The following is a 26,351-nucleotide window of genomic DNA, read 5'->3' as shown; positions in this document are numbered from 1 at the left end:
CAACACATGCACTCATACACAGACACAAACACATACATACATATGTTTACATACACATACACACGCATATATATGGCACATTGATTAATATTGACGGCATAAAACGTAAGGCGATACATGTGTATGTATGTATGTATGTGTGTATATTTGTATTAATAAGTGTCTGTTCACATGTGCATAAACAAAGCAAAAAGAAAATTCCGAATAAACTTAATTTGACATATGCAAATAAATCAAATTAATTCTAAAAAATTAAATAACATTTATGACGACCAAATTACGATTACGATCTCAAAATATGTATGTATGTGTGTTTGTACCGTAAATATAAATGAACATGTACATAAATACAATGCATTTTTATAAAAAATATATTCATAGCTGTTCATGGAAATAGTAGAGCTGGACTGCCAGAAAAAAACTTAAGCCAAATATATGTATGTATGTGTGTATGTATGTATATATATGTGATATGTGATATCCCAGATACCCTAACTACGAGTTTATTGATTACAATCGATTACTTGACTATGAAATTTATTTAATTTTCATTTCAGCATGAAAATAAAACTATATTAATATGTTTTAGTTTAACTATGTATATATAGTTATAATTATACAAAAATAATTAACAACATGTATTTAAAAAATTCTTTAACCATCTTCAATGCAGCCCAAATATCTGCCCAGCACTCAAAATATCTCTTGACTGTATGTTTTACCAATTTCTATTCAAATTTTTGTTGCACAGGGCAATAAATTGCAATTAGTTATTATTTTCACTCGTCTGGCAACGCCGCCAACGCGCAGCATTCAAGTTTTGAACTTCGCTCTCTCCCTCTACCTCTTCTTCTACCTATGCCACTGCCTCTAGCTGTCCCTGTCTCCCGCTCTCACTCGACCGACCGATCGACCGACCGCCCGCCCGCTCTAATTGCTTGTTTTATGCATTATTTTTGTATTTTTTTTTCCTTTCTGCTTTTTATGGATGAGTTGATTTCGTGCTGCACTTCTTGCCAATTTGTTTTGTATGTATGCTGCACAAACACACACACACACACATACACATGCAAGCATGTAACTGTGTATGTTAATATGTATTCCATTTCATTATATTTGCTTCCCCTCATTTGATTTCAAACTGCGCAACTTTCACCCAAACAAATTTACAGCAAAAACAAAAAAAGCTGCTGCAAAATATTTAACTACAAATTATGTACACACAGATACAGATGTCTGTATGTCAATATGCGTATGTATTTTTTTTTGACTGCAAACGTACATACATATATATATATATAATTTAATTTATTTATACTTTGTATTTTTCTTAGCATTGACATTCGTCCCAATGACTGTCAGCTGACGTAATCGCAGCATAAAAAAAAACAATCAAAACAAAAAAAACTACAAAATTCAAAAATACAAAATTTAAAAACAACTGCAAATGTTTAAGAGTAAATGGAATAAAAGAACAATACAAAATTAAACAGTTTTTCTGCAATCGCGGATAAATACATGTGCATCAAGTGCATTGTTGGCCAATGATACTTGTGATAGAGCACAAGATACCCTAGAATGGAATATCTGTTAATTTTGTCAAACACTTTTATGTTTTCCTAAAAAATAAATCATCATAATCGAAATGATTAAGCAAAAGTGATTATCAGTTCGTAGTTGTATGTATGCACATATGTCAAAATACCAAAGCAAATACATATAGGGTAAGATGTATGCAGTTCATTCTCAATGAATCATATGAATTCTTAGATAAAATGCCCACTCCTATTACCTACATACATACATACATATGTATGTACATACATCTATGCATATATATTTAGATAGAGTATGTTAAATAGAATGGTATCTCGCACACACACACACACACTCTCTCAACAATATAAACATGCACATTCATCTCAATCCCATCAGTCTGGCAACTCCAACTGCGAAATCGCAAATTCAATTGAATTTGTGTTTTGAATGGAGCCTCTTGGGTGCTAATCGTATGACATTAAAAACAAAAAGAAAGGGAAGCCAAACAGCACCAATACTAATTTATATAGACATACAAACATACATGTATATATTTTTATATATACATGTGTACATATATCACTTATATACACAAATTGTAACATTCGAAAAAATGTTATCAAAATTATAAATTTCATGCATTTGATTCAAGTCACGTACACGCATACATACATACATATGTGTACTCACATATACAAATGTATACATTTATATACATATGCCTATATGTATCTGACATTTTGTTTAAAAACAATTGTTTAACCTAAGTAAACTAATTAAATTGGAAAATTATGTATACAATGCATATACAAATACATATGTATGTATGTATGTGACTCTCGTTGGCTGCCCACAAAATGCTTGAAGAATATAAAATTTACATACAGATATGTATATACATAAATATGTGTGCAATCTCTGTACACGCGTAGCAAAACATTGCCAAAAAAATAAAAGAGAAAAAAAAAAAAAAAACAAAAAACAAAAACAAAAAAAAAAAAGCGAACATCGGGCACACAACAACTGCAATGCGCCGCGTTACGCATACGCAAATTGGGAGCCAGCAGCAGCAGCAGCAGCAGCGAGAGGTGGCTAACGATGCCGTCGACGTCGCGACGTCTAATTATGCTGCTACTGCAACAAAAACAAAATCGACGACGAGAGCACACGACCCACTCACCGAGGCGACCGAGCGACGAACGCTGCGACGACAACGACGGCGACGGCGGCGACCCACGACAACACACAAAATGTAAGCGCAGCGAGTGGAAACGAACGAGTTGCGGTGGCGCAGGCGGTGGCGGAGGCAGCTGTGGCGATGCTTGCCTGCCGGTCTGCCTTCGCTCACTCTCTCATTCTCGAAAGCTCTCGCCCACTGCACTAGCAAAGGCAGCGACAGCGGCAGAGCTGGCAGCAGCGTTAGAGGCAGCGATGAATTGCTGGGTTTAAAAACAGTTTACTATTGAGCAGGCAAACACACACAAACATGCAAAAGCAAAAGCAAAAGCAAAGGCAATAATAATAAAACACACAACAGAGTGAAAAATAGCAAATCAAAAGTGTATAGTAAAGTAAGGTAAAGTAAACTGACGTTGACGGATTCGTCGCTTTAGCCGCGTGAGTTTTACGTTTCAGTTATTATTGAAGCACAAACAAATTGAGACTAAAAATGCGGCGTGAGATTTGATTGTGAGTAAGCGCAAGCGACGCGTTTGTGCCGTTGACGCCAGCAGCGACGTCAGCGTCTCAGTCACATTTAAAATAAAGGCAAACAAATATACAAAAGTAAAAGCCAAAGAACGCAAGGGGAATGAAATTAAATGTATGTATGTATGCATGTATGTATGTATGTATGTGCCATGTGTATTTACTTGTACATGTGTATGTACGTGCATGTGTGCGTGTGCTTGAGTATGGTGGGAAATGAAAAAAAAGCGCAGAATGGAAAAAAGTAACGCAAAAAAAAGTTAAAGCTTAGCGACTGGCCAGCGACGATGTCGCGACGCTGGCGCCGCCGTCGTCAAGTGCAAAGTGTATAGGGCGTGGCCGCTGTGGGCGGTTGGATTGTAGGGTATGGGTGCATGTTCATGTATAGATGTACATGTGTATGTAGATGTGTATATATACATACATACAAACAAGTGTGTATCTATGTGCGAATGGATGTATGTATGTATGTGTGTGTCTGTATGTATGCGTGTTTATATGTACGTGTGTATTTACATTAGCTGTTCTAGTTGTTGCGCTGTCAACAATTCAAGCATAAAGCAAGAACAGGCAACGACTCAACAACAACAATAATATACATACATACATACATACATACATATGAGGTAATCGTGGGCTGTGCGCTGTTTATCAAAACAATAACAACAACAAAAATCAGAAGATATATTTTTATAATTTTCAGCGAAAATCAAAAATTGCCAAAAGACAGAAAAGTCAGAAACAAAAGACAACATCAACCAGCAACAACAACAACAACAACAGTAAACATTACCGCATCTGGCATACATACAAATATACCAACAATTCACTTTATACTACACACATACTAGCATACATACATACATATATTTATGTGTGTATGTGTGTGCATGTATGTTGTATGTTTTTGTTCGAGAATTTCTGCCTTCGGATGTATAAAGCAAATGGAATTTTTATTAACAGTCACAAAAACAGCAGCGCAAAATGCAGCCAACATTTTATTTATAGATTGCAAGACAAGGATAGCCGCATTTCAGGCAGTTAGAAGGAGAAAGCATTAGCGCAAGTCTGGCTAGCGCAGTGTGCAGGAGGGCAGGAGAAGAGTGTAAAGCGGGGGAGACGAGAGCTTGCGGTCGATGTTGAGGTTGAGGTTGAGGTTGAGGGCGGGGGGTAGACAATAAGTAACGGATCACTGTGCCACCGCCGCTGCCAATGAATTTTATGAACTAGAGACTAGACAAACCCCAAAAGGCAACGGCTTTTGGGCAGAGCGAGAGCGAGAGAGAGAGGAGCGGGAGCGTGAGTGAAAGAGGGGCACGGGCAGGGGCTGGCGAAGTAGAAGTTGAAGTGGAGCGAGCGCAATTGAGAGTTTGTGCACAATTTTATAAAGGAACAGAGCAAAGTGATATGAAGTGTGCACACACACACACTTACATATGTATGTATGTATGTATGCATGTATGTACTTTGTATAAAGTAGAAAAATATGTAATACATGCACACTTGCATACTTACATACTATATACTTATAAATACATACATACATACATACATATGTATGTATGTGCATGTGACGATAAGAACCAAATACATTCAAAGTTCGGTTTTAGTCCATGGGTTTTTTTGCGGCTTTGCTTTCAATTTTGCTTTTCCAGGAATTTACGAATATATACAGTATATGCATATATATGTATATCTGTATATACATATATATATCTACAAATGTATATATGTGTGTATATACGTACCTATACATATATACAATCGAGTCAGATATACCGATTTATATATGGAGCTATGCACATGTGTATGTATGTATGTATATAAAGTAAAGCTTGAGTACTTAAATTTGCTGGATTCACATTCCAGTTATATGTACATATGTAAGTATATGATAAAATAGAAAATTTATCTGAGAAGTACACTTTCTAATGAACGTATACATGTACACATACATAAGTTCTACTATTCTAATGAACACAGTTGTATTTTATAGTACTCTATACACATACACATACATACATACTATGTAATTAGATCTTGTTTTGAACATTTCGTATAGCTAGAAAAACATTTGAGCTCTGACTGATTCATTCCTTGCATTATCAATTGAATTTCACAATCCTGAGATTTCACAATTTATATTATGGAGATTTAGGAACGGATTATAATACTAAATTCGAGTCAGCAAATGGAATTTCATGAAATAAACCTCAATCTGACTTGGGCATGATTAAAAACTCTCTTTATACTAATATTTATTTGATTGTGAATGATTTCATCAGCATTGTTCACTCTCGCCTAGTGAGTGTGACCTTTAGATTATATCGCCACACTGAGCGTTCGTTCAATTACTATTAGTTATACAAAATAGTGTGTGCAAATGGAATTATATATGTGCATATGTATGTATGTAGATCTATATGCATGTACATATGTATATCTATATATTTGTACATATTTCAGAGAGCTACGACGGTATATATACATATGTGTATATATATGTAAGTATGTATTTATATTTAGCATTGGGGCAAAGCCCATTTGTAGTATTGATTTTGCTATTCAAATTTCGTTCTCTAATTGTAAATATATAAAGGAAAATAAGTGTGTATATATATGTATATATCAATGTATGTATATATATAATATTATAAACTTGAAAACCAGGGACCTATTGGAAATTCTCAAAGAAATACTCAAATGAAATCATCAAGATGTGGAAAAAATTTCTAAATAATCTAGCAAATTATTCTAGTTATTGTAAAACCTCAAAGATGATAAATGATTTATGGGAATTTGTTTATAAAATTAATTTTGGACAGCAAAATTTTGCTTATTTATTTAATTTTATTATATTATATTGTATTATATTACATTATATTGTATTATATTACATTATATTGTATAATATTACATTATATTATATTATACATGTATATATATTTTTTATTATTATTTGGAAATTATTTTGTATTTATTTATATATTTTTGATGTATTTTAAACATGCATTTTTTTTTTTTTAAATAAAAAAATGTACTTATTATTTTTTTTTTACTGACCAATATTTATCTTTATGTGATCCTGTTTATATTTTAAAACTGAAGCCATAAGAAAACCTCGAGCTTGAGCATACACCTTCAAATATATGTACATATATTGTATGGATATTCCTTCTATATTTCCAACTATATTATTTAATCACATAAATTATTTAATAGAACTAATTCAGAGAATTTAGCGTCTCATGCGAGATGAAACTCAATTGACACAGAAAATAAATCATGTAGAGCTGCTGCAGTCGAGTGCCATCGACTGCATGATACTTGTTCAGGATGTTAAAAATCAAGAAATCATTTCTGATAGCTCTCAGAGTGAAGCTGCAGTAATTTAACTGTACAACTTTGGAGCTCACGCGTATATGGAGTATATAAAATCGATAGTTCAAATCTTAAGCGTTTCTGATAAATTAAATTCCCATTTTTGTCACGCCCCTTGTAGGCGCATTGGGCTACGACAAGGTAAGCCTATGATTTTAGATGCCGAATTAAAAGTCAATTACGATTCAATAGAGTTGGATATTATACAGAATCAATACTCTCTCTCTCTCTCTCTCTTTCTTTCTCTCTCTCTCTTTTTAAACTAGAGCTTCAGTCGATAACGCCCGATGATTGCAGCGTTCTTTCTTGTTTTTCATATTTTGCTTCAATTAATAAATTTGTTCTCTATATAGATTTCGGACTTGAGCTGATTCGCATTATTCACGCCTCTCCCAGCCGGAAATACGAAATGCCAAGCAAAGAGAAAACAATTAATAAAATGAAATAAGATGGCAAAAAAAAAAAAATATATATATATATATATATACATGTATGAAATATAAAATAAAAATACACACACACACGCACATGAGCGAAATAAACCAAAACAAAACAAAGACAAATGACTTTGTATTTGTTTAGGCAATTAACAAACCATTTTTATGCTCAATAAATTAATAAACTGTTAAAAAAAAAACAAGAAACGGATTTTCAAGTTTTGCACGAAAAGAAAACCGAAAACAAAGGCAAAGACAAACAACAAAAACAACAACAACAAAAAGTCGCCACGCGCGGGCTTTAAACTGAGTTTGTATGTGTGTTTGTGTGTGTAAAAAATTAGAATTAAATATTTATATTAAAAGCAAAAATTGAGTTTTTTTTTTTTATATATTTTTATATATTTTTATATATCATACAAATATATATATATGCATACATATATTATATATTCAATTTTAATTGATTCAATTTTAATGTTGTTGAAAATTGAAAAATCGTATTGGAATATAATCATCCCATCCAATACTTTGGCAAATAGCCGAGTCAAGCAGTCATAGAATATAGATTGAATGAGTCACTATATATATTCATACGTATGTATATAATTTACCTATTGCCTTCCCCCCTCTTTCCGCCAAAGAAAATTGTCGCCCAAATCGTAAATATTTATCAGCCTCGCGATTCAGAGGGTGCTATATAGACATATATAATATGTACCTAATATACATATCAATATATACATACATACATATTTAGCGCACAGTGTGTGAGCAAGCGAGCGGGAGAGAGAGAAAGAGAGAGAGCGAGAGAGAGATAGCAGAACAAAAGCATTGCGCACTTTAATAAAAAAATCACTCATACGTAATTTCAATGGAATTTTTTTTTTTTTCGTCGCATCTGCGCCTGCTTGTCCTCTTTTTCAGTGTTTGTCTGCCTCTTCAGCCTCTGCTTTTGCTTCTGTTTCTGTTTCTGTTTTCAGTTTCTGCCTCTTCTTGTTGTTAATCATCAACGCTTTGATTTTGTTTTGTATCTTTCCCTGTGCCTTGTCTACTGCTTCGCAATTGGATTTCGTTTTGCTCTGTTCGTTGTTGTTGTTGTTGTTGTTGTTCTCTTTTCGCTTTGCTTTGCTTTGCGTTTCGTTCTCTACTGCTTTGTGACTCTGTTTCGTGTTGTTGTAGTCTGTTGAGCAAGGGCACACTTAAAGCAATCCAAAATCAACAATCGTCAATTTGATTTGACACCAGTCAATATCATCATCATCATCATCATCATCATAATTATGATCCCGAAGGGGAATTGGAAGAGGAAGCAGAAGAGCGAGACAGGCGAGAAGGGAGTAGCGAGAGCGAGAAGCGAGAGCGAGAGCGACGAGCGATTAGCGAGAGCGAGATCGAAGCGAGAGCCATAGCGAGGAGAGCGAGATGCGAGAGCGAGAGCGAGATCTATAGCTATAGCGAGAGAGAGAGCTAGAGCTGAGAGGCGCTAGACGAGAGCGAGAAGCGAGAGCTGAGAGCGAGAGCGAATCGAGATCAGAAGCGAGAGCGAGATCGAGATCGAGATCGAGAGCGAGAGCGAGAGCTATATCTAGAGCTAGATCGTAGCGAGAGCGAGAGCTGAGCTAGAGCTAGAGCTATAGCTATATCTATATCGATAGCGAAGTAGGCGATATCTATATCGATATCTATATCTATATCTATATCTATATCTATATCTATATCTATATCTATATCTATATCTATATCTATATCTATATCTATATCTATATCTATATCTATATCTATATCAGGTCAAATCAATGAAAACTCTTGAACAAATTGTAAGTTACGCATCAAGAGAAACAGAGAGAGAGAGAGAGTGAGACAGAGTAATGAGTGATAGAGAGAGAGAAGTTTGCTTTTGAAACGAAATTTAAAATTCTTGGCCCATAGACATCAGGAACCGAATGTTGAGCAATAAGCTGTAACTAGAACTCGAGCTGTGCTCAGGTGGGGTTGGGTGGTTGGGTGGGTGGTTGCTTGGGTGGTTTGCCTGGTGGCTAGGTGGTTGGTTTTGTCAGTTCGGCTTTAGCTGGTTGGCATGCATCAAATTTGCGCACACATTTCAACAATTTTAGTAAACGCCTCCTCCGACTTGCAGCTCTGGTCACTGCGACTGATTGAGGCCAGGATGTGCGTATGTGTGTGTGCGAGTGTGTGTGTGTGTGCTGCTGCTGCTGCTGTTGGCAACGCGTTGAGGAGCGCACAGCCACTTGGCAGATAAGTGTAGGGGTTGATGAAGAGGCTCCTGTTCGTGCTGCTGCCACTGCCACAGCCACTGCTGCTGCGGCTGCTGCTGCTCCGCTGTGTACGTGTGTGCGTGTGTGCGTGGTTAGGGGGGCGGCACTGGGGTTTTGGGCGCTGCGTCTGGGTCTGGGTCTCAGGCTCGACGCAAAATGGTTGGCTCACTCGCTCGCACGCGCATTTTAGCTGCCAACTAACAACAACTGCAAACTGCTGCCAGCAAGTGCAAAACTAACTAAACAACAACAACAACAACAGCAGCAACAACAAGAGCAGCAGCAACGGCAGCAAACAATATTTCAGCTGGAAATATGGAAAGGCCGACTGTGCGTGTGTGTGTGTATGTGTGTGTTTGGTTAGTTGAATATAGACGGAATAGCAACAACAACAGCAGAAGCCTAGGCAAACATTGAGCGCAGGCTGTTGGTTGTGTCTATGTGTGTGTGTGTGTGTGTGACTGACCCGCAGCCCAATTGCAGTATCGCAAAATGCATTTTGGGGGCGGGTGCAAACGTCAGCAAGCAGCAGGCACCTGCCACACACACATACACACACACATACACGCACACATACACACACACAGAGCTTGGGCAAAAGCGCCAACCGATGCCCGAGTGCTCTGTATCAATTTCAAAATGGCGGCGACTCAGCAGCCTGGAAAACGAATGGATGTGTGTGTGTGTGTGAGTAAGTATGTGTAAGTGTGCGTGTGGGTGTGTGTGTGTGCGTAACTCGCGCTATTTGGCGGCAGTCGTAAACTTATTGGTGAACAACGGACCACAGCAGAAGACAAAATGGCGGCAGCAGCAGCAGAAAAAAAATATACATATATACACACACACACGCACATACATACATACAGAAAAGGAAACAGAATTTGACATTTTACATATACACAGGGATTGGTGTGTCTGTGTGTGTGTGTGTGTGTGGGTGTAACAGCTTTGCGCGCTGCCGAAAATGCAAAGCTTAAAAGCAACAACAACAACTACAACAACAACAACGACAACAACAACAACAACAACAATAGCAACAAGAAAAGCGCCAACTAAAGCCTTCAATCTTTGGCTCCAGCCCATTCAGTCTCCATTTTTGCCAGAGCCCAGATAATCGATTTTCACCAGGGGGAAAAGCGGAAAAACTGTGCACTCAGTTTTCCTTTATGCATTTTCCCAACGCCATGCAGGCAGGCCAGGCGCTGCCATATTGTTTAGATGCGGCCTATGGCAGCAGTGAGAGCAGCAGCAGGCGCAGGAGCTGGAGTAGCATCTGGAGTAGGGCGGAGGCGTGGCCGTTGGAGCTGCCGCCTCTATGCTGGAGCAACATGCAAATCTTCTTCAGTTCTTTTTCTTCGTACCTCAAATATATGCATATAAAATAAACATTTTCATATACACGGGCATAAAGCAAACATCAGGCTTTACCTATACTAACAGCGGGAGGTGGAGAGAGAGAGATGGAGGGAGAGGGAGAGAGAGAAGCTGACATGATGAGGCGAGGCAGCATAAGTGAAAATTATTATGCGAACATTTTTAATGTTCATATACGAAATATATACATACATATACAAGCATGGGGTATGATGGGACACAAAGCTGTCTATATAATGATATATGTATATACATATGTATATCTATGTATACATATGGCTGTATACTTTTATCTCTATTCGTATATTCTTCCATGGGTTACTCACAATGTGATCAAATATTATATAAAAAGCTATAAGTAGATTACTAATCTGTGTTATATATATATGTATATACATATATTACTATATACATATATAGAGTATCTGCTATGTCTATAGAAAATATATCGATAAATCGTACATAAGTAGGGTATGTGCTGGTTGAGCTTATCATTTCATGACATATCCTAATATACCATGCATCTATATACATATATTTATATGTATACCTATATAGGGTATCTGCTAGTTGAGCATAAATTTTTATAAAATCTATCTTGTATATAAAGGGCATCTGCTTTAGTTTAGCATATCTTTCCATGAAATATTGTATATGTATATTTTACAAGTTTATAAAGGGTATCTACTGGTCGAGCATATTTCTTTATGAACTATCCTGATATGTTTTGCATATATGTATGTATGTATGTATACCTATATGTATATAGGGTATGCGCTAGTTAAGCATATATTTATATCTTGTATATCTAGTATAGCATAAGTTTTCTAAAAAATATTCCCATACAACCAGTACATACCCTCTATAAATATGCCAAATACATACACATGTATGTATACGTATGTATTTGGCATATTTATAGAGGGTATGTGCTGGTTGAGCATGTTTTCTTTTATGGCATGCGTCACATTATATACATATATACATGCATATATATTTATAAGTAGAGCATCTGCTAGTTAGACATACTTTTCTAGATAATATTCACACACATCTCTATATAGGGTAGTTGCAAATACTAAAGGGTATCTCTTACTGGCTCATCTAGTCTCTTCTTCTTTGCTTTTTTTCCTCTTTCCGCTCGTAATTAAAGTTGAGCCATGGGATGCAAGTGTCATGGCGGGCTTGTAAATAGGTCGTTGGTACGTACGAAAGAACGAGTGCGAGCGAGTAACGGAGATAGCGATAGACATGGAGAAGGAGCGGGAGAGAGAGAGACAGCGAGAGACAGATTGTGTGCACGTTTGAGCTGCCATCTACCGTTTACCATCACCTGCTGCCCGCTCGTCTGCTGAATTCACAAAACCGCTAGAAATCAGCGTGAGACACGCAGGCGCCATCTAGCGTTGAGCGTGTGCAGCACAAAATCAAAAGTTAAGCAGTGAAAACACACCAATTTAAAGAAAACACATATTTTTTGATGAATAAAATTAATTAACTCATTTAAAAAATTTTAATTTAATTAAAATTTACAAAAACATACAAATTTAGTATTACAATTATGTTTTGCAGTTCCACATTTAATTTAAAATAAATAGTAAAATGAAAATTTCTATTTAAAGTTTTGTTTAGTTAATAAAGAAATATTTATAGTAGTCTTCCTTTATTTTATATTTAGTATTTTTTTTTTTTTTATTTAACATTAGCGCAAATCATTGATTACTTTTTTAAATTATAAAATTATGCCAAAAAATTTAAGATTTTCCCATTTAAAGTGAAAAATTAAGACACAAACTGAAAACATGAGCATGAAATTTATTCATTAAGAGGAAACACAAATTGTTGCCCATTTGTCAGAATTACGAATCGAGCTTTGAGACATTTCCATTTAAAGTTAAAGAAGCACACACACGCATACACAGAGAGCCAGAGACACACGCACACAGGCACAGCTGACGCTGAAAAAAGTGCTACAGAAAATTTTTTGCCCAGCGCGAATGACTCGAGAGCTTAACCATAAAATCCAACACAGTTTTGCGGCCGATGCGGGGCAGGCGGGTGTAGATTTTGTTAGTTCGCTTACTGATTTCAACACACACCCACACGACAAGCGAGAGAGAGAGAGGGAGAGAGAGCGAGAGCGGGGAAGCGACCAAAACCAAAAGCATTTAATATTCACCACACCACAAGTGCCAGCCAGAGGGGCGAGTGAATAGGCTGTTGGTCGTGCAGACTAACGAAGAGCGAGCGAGACAGAGACAGAGAGGTGAAGAGAATGAAACGAGCGCGGGCGACGACGAGGGCGTCGCTAAATTATTTAAAGTTGTGCAAAAGCCGAGCGCAACCAGGAGTAAAACAAAGCATGTAATAAGTGCCTAAAAGGTAACGGTGCAAGAAAGCAACAAAAAAAAAAAAAATGAAAAACAAAAAGAAAGAAAAAAACAAACTAAGACAAACAAAGCAAAAGAATATGAGCAGAAAAGCAACAACAACGACAACAACAAGCACCGGCAGAAGAAGGACGAAAGGAAGGGAACGAAAAATAAGAAGATATGCTGCACACGCAGTACGAAGGGCGAATAAAACACACGCAGGCGTCGCCGACGGAAACACGATAGAACTGCAGAAGGCCAGGATGTATGGATGTATGTGTGCGTGTATAAGTGACGGAATGGACATAACGGAAGGACGTCGATGCTGCTGCTGCCGTTACTACTGTTGTTCTTGTTGTAGCTTTCATCGTCGGCTGTCGCTCGTTGGGTCGTCTTTGCCAGTTGTTGTTGCTTCTGTCTCGATGGCGCCCAACGCCCCCTTTGCCTACAGCCTCTGCTCCTGTCCCATGGCCGTTGTTTCGCGGGCTGCGGCCGTGCTTTTAGGTGTTGTTGCTGGGGCTCAGAGCATTGCAAAGCCTAACGCGTCCCACACAAAAAGTGAGCAAACAAATATTTTAAAGGCAGCAAGAAAATTGAAAAGAAGAAAAAAAAAAAACCAAGTAAAATGTAAAATGCAAAACGTGAGGGGGAAAGAGTTGGCGAGCGCCAAACTTGGGGGTTGGACGTTGGACGTTGGAAGTTGGCCCAAAACTCCATTTGGCTTGTGTATCTATAAAAATATGTGTGTGTGTGTGTGTGTGTGTGTATACATATATTTGTGCGTGTGTGCGGCCTGGAATTATGAAATTATTTCATAGCATGTCACGCGATTTAAGAAGTTTGAGGCGTAACCCCAAAGCAGCCCCAGATACCAACAACAACAACACGAGAGCAATGCGCACCATTGGAAATATGAGCAGCAGCAGCGCGAGGGGGTTGCCGAGGGGGTTGGGGTTTTGTGGCGAGGCCATCGGCTGGGTGGTTGTAGCTAGTATTTAAAGCGTGGAAAAAAATATACCAGCTTAGTGCTAATTTATGGGACTAGCAAAAGACTTTGTGTGCATTACAAGGACCCACAGGCATGCCTTCACCCCCTCCCTTCCTGCGCTCCTAACAACCCGACTTTAAATTAAAATAAACCCGACTTTAAATTTAAATTAAAATAGTTAAAAATAGTGTTCTGCTAGTATCAAAAACAGTTTTAAATAGTTTTGCTAAGTTTCTATTATGAAGTAAAGTTTTATTTCATCAGAAACTTTCAGCGCTATAAATGAGAAATGCGAACCGGCAAGTTCTTGAATACAAGTTTAAAGTAAAACCTGTGTAAAGTCTGAATATCTGTTATACCCTAGAAATGGTATAGCAGGGTATATTGGTTTTGTGAACATGTATGTGACAGGCAGAAGGAAGTGTGGTAGAGCCCATTTTAGTATATAGTGTATATATTATAACACCCACATCTCGAAAACCACAAAAGCTAAACACTTAAAATTTTACATGTACACTCGTGTAGAGCATACGCAGCAAGAGTTCAAACCATTTTTTCGATAGCTTAACCCATTTCCTTGTTATCGATAATAATCGATAATTTTATTTGGATTTTCAAGGGTAAATTACTGTTAGAGCTTGAGACTTCAAATTTTGCTGTGTAGATGCATTTTACAAATTCACGCCTACTCTTTCCAAATTCCACGCCTACTCTTCCCAAAATTTAGAAACCCGTATCTAAAATAAGAGAGAAACTGTGCTTTAAATTTAGTTGTTATTATCCGATTCTGAAACGTTGTTAGAGATACAATAGATTTTATGCAACAAATCAGTTCCCATTGTATAGTCCATAGTCAGCAGAGCTCTTTCTGGTATGCAGAGAAAAGGATAGTATTATGGGAAGGATAGTATTATGCATGATTCAGGGGCTTTCGTAGTCAATTCGAGCATTTTTCTTTGTTATAATTTGTCATTAGTTTTGTTTAATATAGCATGAACTTTTTGTTTAAAGATATATATGTATGTATGTTTATTATTATTTGAAAACAGTATTGCTATATATAGTATTTATTGTCATAATAACAATTTCCGATTTATATCAATAGAAATATTCCAAAATTTAACTTACTTTTTCTTGAACATTCTCAAAACACACGCACACACTTAAAAAAAAAGAAACAAGTTCCTGTTTACATATCGCTCCGATCTATGTTAGTATTATGGCATTTAGTGTTATTTGTTTTCTTTTCAATATTCCCTCCGTATTATTGCATAAGTATTCACTATTTTCTCGTTGTTACACTTGAAAAAAAAGGGCGTACTGAGTATTAAGTAAAAGTCGAGCCATTTAATTTTGTCGAGGAGCTGGCGACCTGGCCACGCCCAACCAAGACCATGACAAACAAAAAAAAAGAAGACCTTACATACATATATATGTATGTATGTGTGTGTGTATCCGCGCGCGTTATAGCATGTAAGAGCATTGGGGGTGGGGGATGATGGCTGGGGGATGGGGTTGGGTTGGGTCTGCTGTGGGTACTGCCTGGGGTTTGGGTTTGAGTTGGCAGACAAGAGCAGCATATTTTTGCCTCGTCTTTGTTTTTTTTTTTTTACTTCTCTTCTTTGGCTTTTGTGAACGCATTAAGTATACGCCGTGGCGCACGCAAGCAAAAAGAAGCGAACAGAAACTAAATAACAGTACATATGTATATATATGTATATGTATATATACCTATGTATCTATATATTTATGCTATTTCCAATTAACGGCAACAAAAGAAGGCCAAACACAAAAATCAAGTATTAAATGCCAAAGTGCATTTCATATACAAAATAGATGGCCAACTGGAGGGGTTAGCACACACACACACACGCACACACACGCACATAGACATATTTGTCCGAATGTAAACAGTGGCACACGCGCGCTCACACACACACACACACACACATACATACACAGATAATGTTAGCAAACACGAAGCACGCGCGATTTTCAACTCCCCAACTCAAAAGTTCCAAATAGACTGAAATGTCCTTCGCACGCAGAGGCCTGGCCAACAGCAGCAGGAGCAGCAGCAACAACAACAACAACAACAACAATAGCAGCAGCAGCAACAACAACAACAACAACAAGCCAGTCGAAAAGTGGCAAGTGGCAAGTGGCAACAGCGCCACAAAATACTCAATACCAGCACACACAGACACACACACACAGACACACACACACACACACACACACATACACGCACACACCTATAATGAAAGACAAGCGACGTCGACCGCGGCAGCGACAGCGACAGCGACAGCATCAATTTCCAAGCAGCGCTGATAAAAAAAAGAAGCAATACACCCACACACAGACACACACACATACATGCAGCTATTGACTAGGCAAGGACTAAAAGGACATGGGCCGCGTTAGCAAAGCTCTGTCATAAAGCAAACAACTGATTGAGTTTGTTTAGGCCATTGCCAGTGAAGTGGGCTAGGTGCTTTTAGCCAGCTAAAGTTTTGCGGGTGGGTTTCATTCCATAATATTATGTACATATCTATACATACATATACATACAAATATGTATGCGTGTGTGTGTGTCTGTGTGTACGCGTCTTATTAGCTTCTGTTGGCAGTATTCATAAATTTTGTTTGCGGCTGCTGCTTAACTGAATAACATGGCCAAAGCAAATACAAAAGCAGCTAAGTCGACTGCTGCACACACTAGCCAAAAGGCAGAGGGGACGAGATGAAGAGGGGAAGATAGAGACAAAGTGAGGCAGATATGAAGTAGAGCTAAAGAGAGAGAGTGGGAGAGATATAGAGCATAATGGAATGTAAGCAGCTTTTGGTTATAGAGTTCCACAGCTGCCTAGGCTAACTCAGCGTATATGCCGCTATTTTCGATAATATCGATAATCGGCACTCTTGAACTTATCGATAACATGCAAGTGCTGCAACTAAGTAATATGACGAGAAATTCGATCAGGCGTCATCTGACAACTGAAATTCTGACATATAGCTAATGGTTATATCGAGTTAATGTAGCTCTTGGATTATCGATTTTTATCGACTATTGCAGCTACTCTAAACAAAATCAAAAACTGTAACCAATTCCAAGCAATCAACCACAACTTAAGTGGAGGACACATAATAGATTGATGATGACAATAATTCTTTCAGTATTGAAATTATCGATAACATGCAAGTGTTGAAACAAGCCATATGGTTGGAAATTCGAGCAGGTGTTATCTGAAATTCTGATACAGAGTCAACGTGTATATAGAGTTAATATACAAGTTCTCAAACAATAATGCGGTTATCGAATTTTATCGATTATTAATGACAATAGCTAACATCAACCACTGTAGCAGTTGCTATATCAACCACAAATTCACTGGACTATTAGACATAAGACATTGACACTAACGATCATTCTTTCATGATTGATATTATCGATAACATGTAAGTGCTGTAATAAGCAATATGATAAGATACCTAAAATGCTGATATGAATAAAAGTCAAGTAAGAGAAATGAATTCCTTTGGAAATGCCATTAAAATTGTTGCTGTACTAGTGTTCGATTATCGATTTTTATCGATTATTATTACTATTGCAGTTACTATAGGCACTAAACTTCACTTCAGCACTACATGGCGCTAGTGTAGTACGCATTACGCATTAGACAATAGGCATTAGGTATTAGGTTTAGACATAAATAGTTTTTATAGCCCGATTGCGTTTTTTGTTTTTTTTTGGTTTCGCTATTCGCTCACGACTAGCTTCGAATCGTCAACTTGCCACTGCTGCATGTCGCCACATTTTTTGGGTCGATAGGCGAGAGTTCAAAGTGAATTTTGTGGCATTCGCTGCATTTGGTCGCGAGAGCTGGCGACAAGAACTTGGAGAGTCGAGGCGAGACGAGTTGAGTAAAAAGCACATTCAAGAACAGAGATAACAAATCGAGACGGGGCGTGTGTGTGTGTGTGTGTGTGTGGGAGAAAGAGATGAAAAGGGGGAGAGAGAGAGAGAGAGAGAGAGCGAAAGTGGCATCAAATGAGAGCAGCAACTGCATTCCCCAGGGTAGCTGCTAGCCTGCTCAGTCAGTGGGGTTGGGGTAGGGGCAGCAGTTGGGGGTTAGGGCTGGGGTTGGGCCGAGGACAAGCCGCTGGCGTTTGCCAGGTGAATATCCAAATGGCAGCAGCAGCACCGGCGCACGCGTCTCCGGGATGCTGCAGTGGGCGTTTAGCGATGGGCGGCAGCATCACACACACACACACACATAGACACATACAGTGTAGCTCATTAATTATTTCCCTGTTTGCGTAGTGTATATGTGTGTGTGTGTGTTGCCAGGGTCGAATTATATAATAGTTTACATTTGAACAGGCAACTAACATGCACACACACACACACACACACACACACATATCTATATAGCCATTTAACGCTCTTTTGGTCGGGCATGCCTGGCTTATCGCACACTGTGCTGAAATCAATGGATTATAACAAAACCAAAAATCTATAAAAAACATATATAAATCTATATTCAACATTTGGAGACTTTAGCTCTAAAAATGTCGGAGATATAATTTTAGAGCTGATTTTCAAAAAGGCTTTTAATCGATAACAAATCAATGGGAGTAGTTAACGATTTTTTAAAACAAACTCGATATGCCCTTGGTATATAGGGACTTATAGGTATAAATTTCAAGCCTCTTGCTCTTATAGCTTCTAAGATCGAGGCGTTCAAGCATACGGACAGATAGATGATAGTGCTAAATCTACGCAGTTTAACGCCCAAATCAAAAATATATATGCTTTATGTCCTCTGCCACGCCTCTTGCTGCCTATTACGCACATTTAATGACACCATTATAATCTCATTTCCCATTTTCAATGGGTATATTGGACAAAAAATAAACTCAATATATTTTCATATACATACATACATACAATATAGCAAAATGTGTTTAATTTACATTTTAAATTGGTTTCAAAACATTGAGTTTTATCACCTAGTTCTACTCCAGTTTTGTACATTCTTGACTTTGAGTCAAGGTTTCTCTTTGTTATTTATTTATTTTATTTTTTTTTTAGCTAGAGTTATTGTTGTGCCAGTTCCAATACATATATATACATACATACATATGGCATCATTTAATATTGATTTTGTTTGGCTTGCTTGATTTGGTTTTTGTCAAGGACAACGCGGCGTATGCGTAACATATGATTCACATATGTATGTATATAATATACGTAGTTAATCTATATTACGTATACGCACTGAACAATTTGCTGTGTGAAGAGAAATGAAAAATTGAGAGAAAATTGAATTGCGGAATGTTTCCATTGCCGTTGTTGTTGTTGTTGTTGTTGTTGTTGTTGCGTTGGTTGCCTACAAACAACATTCAAGTTATGAATGCTAAATGGTAAATCAATAATGTTAATAGGCACACACACACACACACACACACACACACACACGCGTACAAATATCAATATGTGTACAAACGGATGCTTAAATATTTAAGTAGTTTGGTAAGGCATGTGGGTGGCTGGGCGGCTGGGCCTTGGCTGACTCTTGGCTTTAAGGGCGGACCATAAATGCCAATAGTACAAATGTCAGTTCAGGCCATGAAAGAAATGGCAAAAGTACATATGTATAAATATATATACATATATATACACATATTTATGTATACAAGTGTGTGTGTGTATATATATGAGCACGTGTATATCTGCCCACACACACACACAGACACACACACAGTTACGTGGGGCAAGCAGACAGCGAAACGATTTGCCTTTTATGCATGACACGTAGGTCGACTGTTAAAACCTTCTGCATGGCGCTTTGGGTAACATATTCCCAACTTTTCTGATTCTCAGCAGAGCTCAAACAACCAACCACCCAGCCACTCAACCACCCAACCACCCATTCAATAAGCCAGCCAGCGCCTTTTCATGGCTATAAAGGAATTGCTCAGACACACACATACACACACTCACATAGACACACGCCAACCTATACGCCCACATATATGCTTATATACATATCATTTATGTACACACACATACATATATACAAATGCATATACATATATATGTATGCATGTATATATATATATACATATTTATAAAGTCGTTCTTTTGCCACCAGCGCAACTCGCAAATGAGGCAAATTTACCCAATTCACCTCCTCCTCCTCCTCCTCTACCACCTTCTTCTACTTCTTCTTCTTCTTCTACTGTTGCTGCTTGTTGCCCTTAAGTGTTGGATAGCCCAATAGCAGTATGGCATATTGATTTGTGTCCACAGCAGATACAAAAAAAAACAAAATAAATAAATAAATAAATAAATAAATGTCAAAGGGATAAACAACAACAAAAATACCACAAAATACCAACAAGTCTGACCTATCCAAGCCTATGCATAAATGAACTATTTTTGAGAACCTAATAAGACATTCCAAAAATACTAACAATCGCAAAAAAATACCAATAAAACATTAAAACTTTTAGGAAACCCAAAAAGTTGTTCATAAAAATACTAAAAATTAAAAAAAATAATATATATAAAATTATACAATAATTAAAAAAAAAATAAATAAATAAATAAATAACAATAAAAAAAAAAATAAATAAAAAATAAATAAATAACAATGTAAAAAAATAAAAATAATAAAAAAATAATATATAATAATATTAAAAATAAATAAATAAAAACAATAAAAATCAATTATACAATAAATATTAAAAATAAAAATAAAAATAAATAAACAACAATATAAGAAATAAATAAACAAAAATAATATGTAATAATAAAAATAATAAATAATAATAAAAATAAATAAATACAAACAAAATAAATAATAAGAATAACAATAATAAAAATAAAATAATAATAAAACAAAACTAACAATTTATCGGTAAATTTGAAAAATTGTTTAAATGCCGTTTATGATATACATAATATACCAATGAAATACTATAAATAATAAAAAAATACCAATAAATCATGATAGACTTAATTAATGAGATATGGTAAAGTTAAAAATTTTTATGAAAAAAAAAAAAAAAATTATTTTTAATAAATAAAATAAAAATAATAAATCAAACTACGCAATTTTTTTTTTTATTTATACATCAGATATGAAAATCTAGAAAATAGAAAAAAAATAGCACCAATTCCATCTATGATAATAAATAAAATAATTAATAATAAAAATAATAAAATCAATAAATACGCAATTTTTTATTTATATATCAGATATGAAAATCTAGAAAATAGAAACAAAAGCACCAATTCCACTTATGATATAATTTCTAATTTAAATACTGTAAATGATATAAATGTCAGTTAGGAAATAAAATACTTTAAGTAGAACATATAAGGAAAATGCCGAAAATAACAAATTTCTTCTGGGCGTAAACAAAAAGATCTTGTTAAGATAATTTGATAAAAAAATTATAATAAAAATTGAAATATAAACAATAAACAGTTTCATAAATAAAAGCGAATTACAAGAAAGATAATTGGTAGAAACACAAACAAGGGTCTTTCTCTTCCCCTCACATTAATATTAGTAATATCCATAGGAGCCGAAACAAATGAAATTTGTTAAGATCTGATGGACAATCAATTTAGCTACAAACAATTTATCATCACAATAGGAATAAATTTCAAGTCGAATATGAACTTTTCGGTTGTTCAGACATCGATCGCAACATCTCAGAGGAAATGCGTCCAGTCTGTGGGATAAATGGGTCAGATTTAACTTTGAGCTGTCCACTTGGAATAGATTTAGAAGCATAAGCAGCAGCAGCAGCAGCATCTGGCATGTGACAGATTCGATGCTGATGTTTGCGATGATGAAATCGTTGTTTGTCGAGACTGCGAAGAAGAGAACGTGCAAATTGTCGAGAGATCGACAGCTCACAACAACGATGCGAATCATAACAATAATGGCAATAGCATTTGGGCAAGGTATTTCCAAGGTTCGAGGCTCACATTGCGTATGAGTAATATTTGCGAGTAAATCATCTGATTTTGGTATTCGTTTTGCTCTTTGACTCCCCCTTTCTATACGACTCTCAATATAATCTTTTTCTGTACCTCTATCGCTCTTTCGCTCTCTCGCTCTCTCTCTCACTCTCTCCCTCTCTCACTCTCACTCTCTCTCTCTCTCTCTCTCTCGCTCTCTCTCTCTTTTTCTCTTTCTCTTTCTACCGAACCCTATTTGCAGGCACATTGAAACTTTTAATATTTAATCTAAGCCGATGCAAGCTGAAAATTTTGTAATTTCAAGTAGACTCAACGATATTAAGAGACCTAAGAATTCACCTAGAATTCAATTCAAGTCAGCCCATAGAAGTATTTGGTTGAGAAAAATAAGTGAAATGACGAGAATAATTGTAGTAGAAGGAAAAACCGATTACAAAAACAAGCGGTAATCGAATGCGAATAAAGTTTGATTTCAAAGCTATTTAAGATTGTTTGATAAGGCTCGAAATCTTTGCTTTACCAAGTCCATTTTATCATTTTCATTGAATATCTCATTATTATAGATATTATGTTTGCGTTTTGAAACATTCAAATGGAGAACTCACTGCGTACGTATTTTGGTTTTGCTTTCAATGGATACCCAGAATCAAGAAACTTACCTAGAAAATAGAGAAGAAAGAGTTTGAGGATTAGCATTATGTTTAAATAATATAAAATAATCAAGAATATATAAATACTATAATTATGGATTATTTATAAATTATATATGTCATAAATATTAATATATATTTAAATTAAATATATTAATGTAGTTTATTTAATTCTTATATTATATTAAATTATTATTTATTGATGTAGTTTATTTAATTTTAAATTAAATATATTGATATAGCTTATTTAATTTTTATATTATATTAAATTATTATTTATTGATGTAGTTTATTTAATTTTAAATTAAATATATTGTTTTAGCTTTTTTAATTTTTATATTATATTAAATTATTATCTTAAATTAATGTGCCAAAAGGAACTTGAGTTACTATAGATATTGTTCTTCGACCATGAAGCTGTTTTCATAATGAGCAGAAGAAGGCGTGGCACTTGATTTGTGTATATCACGCGCATATTGTGTTTGTTTCCAAAAATCGATAACTACTTTCGTTAATGTGTTATCGATTAAAAATCATTTGCAATATGAACTTTAAAATTTTATATCCGAAATCGTTAGAGCTAGAGTCCTAAAATTTTAATTAAAAAATATTTATATATATAATTCAAAGAATTTCGATTTCTGTTATAACATATACATACATATATAAGTATATGTAATTTATTATAAATATATTTATATATTTATTTATTTCTTTATATGTATATATTTCTATTTATTTTTTCAAAAAAAATTTGCGCACTGCATTTTTAGCGTTGGTCAATGATTGCATGGCATGATAAATGGGACAACAGCAACAACAACAACAATTCAATAAAGACTGCAATGCTAGTGTCTGTCTGTGTGTGTGTGTGTGTATGTATATGTGTGTGTGTCTGGGCAACAGTATGTGAATTGCTTTGTTTATGGCTAAACAGGCAATAGAGTATAAAAGTGCATATACATACATACATATATAATATATATACGTATATAGTATAAATATATGTAAATATATATATATATATATATATATATATATATAATTTTTGTTTTTTCTATAGTATATATGCCATGCATATGTGTCTGTATGCGCCTGGGATTATATAAATACGAAATTCAATTGAAAGTCGTTCAAGTGCAAAATGCGCGAAAGAAAACAGAGACAAACAAAAAACAACAACAACAACAACAACTAAAAGAAACGAGCGAAAAAAAATAAACAATTAAAATCAAAAAGCTTCGACTGTGATTGTAAATGTTGGATTAAGCGGAGATAGATAGCAGAGAGAAGGAGAGAGAGGCAGAGAGAGAGGGAGAGAGAGAGCGAGAGAGTGAGAGCGAGCTAAGCAAAGTGAGTGAGGGAGCAAGCCTGTGTGGGGGCCAACGAAATGTGGGTCTAAGCATATCGATATGAACTCAAACACATGTGCATGCATGCATGCATGCATGTGTGTGTGTGTGTGTGTGTGTGTGTGTGCCATGCAATTGAAATTTGTAGGCAAAAAAACAAAAACAACAAAAATGTCATAGATGAGAAAACTGTAAGCAGACACAGCTAACTCGTAGCTGCAATGCAATTGCATTTAGATATACACACACACATACACACACACACACACACACACTGAGCTAGCAACAGCATAGAAAACAAATGAAAGTCAAGTCAACTAACTAACTAACTAACTTGTTAATTAAATATGTGTTTGAGATAATTGATATTTGAATTTAGATATCAAACTTTATCTTCGCTGGAAATTTGTAAGCGGAAAATTTGAAGAGAAAGATCTAAAAGGTATTTCATATATGTATGCATGTGTGTATGTATGTATGTGTGTGTGTTGTGCACACTTTCTTATAACACATACAGTTCACATTTAGCTGGAAAACAAGTTTCAATTGATTCCGACTGTGAAGCAAACTCAATTCCAAGTAAATTTCACTGAAATGTGAAGCCAATTGGAAACCAATTGGAGTCCAGTTGGATGCACAACAGGAATATCATAATTGCAATTCAAAGAATCGGCTTGTGTTAAGAGAACCAAATTTTGAATGGGTTATATGGTATTTTGGGTCGTATATTGTATATATGCAAATATTTTATAGCTATATTTAAATTTAAGACGGAGAGCAAGCATATTTTGTCAAGGAATATATGTAAATATTTCACAAATATATTATACTACTTTAATAAACAATCTACTATGTGGCCCATCCATTTAGCAGTGCTTAAAGTTAGCTCGTGAAATTATTAGAAAATGTAGATATTAGCATAGCTAATATTGAGGTTATTTCAGTTTTTAGCTCTCACTTTTTTCCTTCATTCTCTTTCCAAGCATCTGTCATTTTTTCTCTCCAGCGCTATTTCTTTTTATATTTTCTATCTACCTTTGCATTGGATCCATACACCCAGACAATTTCAGATTTAAGACTTGGGAATATACATAAATACATATATTATATAATATATGTAATATTATATATTATACAACAATTTTATTCAACAATATTTTAGGAACTTTAACTTATATACGTTTTTGAGTTATATAATATATATTTACTATATATATGTATTCTATGCTTTTCATTTCTATCCCAAAGACTGAATATTGATGGTTTTCTGCTTTTATCAAAAAAAAAAAAAAAAAAAAAAAAAAAAAAAAAAAAAAAAAAAAATCATATCAATACATTGATAAATATAGAAGAACTTTTTAGACTTTGCACTTGCAAGTGGTGCTATTTTATTTATCACAGCTGTATATACTGTCCAGTTCCAATAATTCGAAATGCCAAGGTAATTCATTTAATTTTTTCAATTTACAGAGAAATTCTTAGAACAATTTTTTTTCGATTTATCGCAATTTTCGCTTTAGTGGGGTAAAAAATAAATAATATATCCTCTATCCATTTGTATACAAATATCAATTTATATTAACCAAAACATATTCCCATTTATTCGAAACTAATTCTAAACCAAATTCAATTAAACGAATCCATATTAAGACGAATTCTTATGTGGATAGTCAAAACAAAGGCATAAATGCATTTGAAAATGTGAATAAATTTTATAATATATGCATATTTTGTGCATGCACATACATGAATGTATATGTATATGTATGTATATGTATATGTATATGTGTGTGTATGTAGGCAAAATTTGTTTTGTTAATAGTAACAATAAAAACCTGTTGTGCACCTGCCAATTGCTGCCTGCTGCAGTCTATTGGACTATTTAGGCTAAAGCTATTGATTCGCATTTGAATGCAAAAAGATTGAGACAAAGCCATCAAAGCAGAGACAGAAAGAGAGAGAGAGAGACACACAGATAGCTGTTGTTGACTCCATATGCAATAATTAACAAAATGCAAACAAATGTTTTTCAATTGGGTCACAATTGCAAAACGTGGCGTATGAGTAATTTACAATATTGCAAACGACAAAAACAAAAAATTAAGAAAAAAACAAAAGCAAAAAGCAAAAATATATGTAGACACAACTACCAATACAGCTATACCCTATAGCCTATAGCCTATAGCCATAATACCAATTAGAATTGAAATTTGTTTATGGCTATACAAACATACAAACATACATACATATATACATACATATATATGTAC

The 26,351-nt window shown here is 35.3% G+C and overlaps 1 protein-coding gene across 1 annotated transcript in view; it reads right to left on the bottom strand.

Moving 5' to 3' along the window:
- The window catches only part of Tlk (Tousled-like kinase), a 50,773-nt gene that overhangs the window by 10,984 nt on the left and 13,438 nt on the right, over positions 1–26,351 (bottom strand). The window lies entirely within an intron of this gene.

This window comes from Drosophila navojoa, chromosome X (genome assembly GCF_054131105.1).
Source record: "Drosophila navojoa isolate 15081-1374.11 chromosome X, UAZ_NAV_1.0, whole genome shotgun sequence".
NCBI lineage: Eukaryota > Metazoa > Arthropoda > Insecta > Diptera > Drosophilidae > Drosophila > Drosophila navojoa.
Note: the sequence above shows the minus strand (reverse complement) of the source record. Positions and strands in the feature narration are given on the sequence as shown.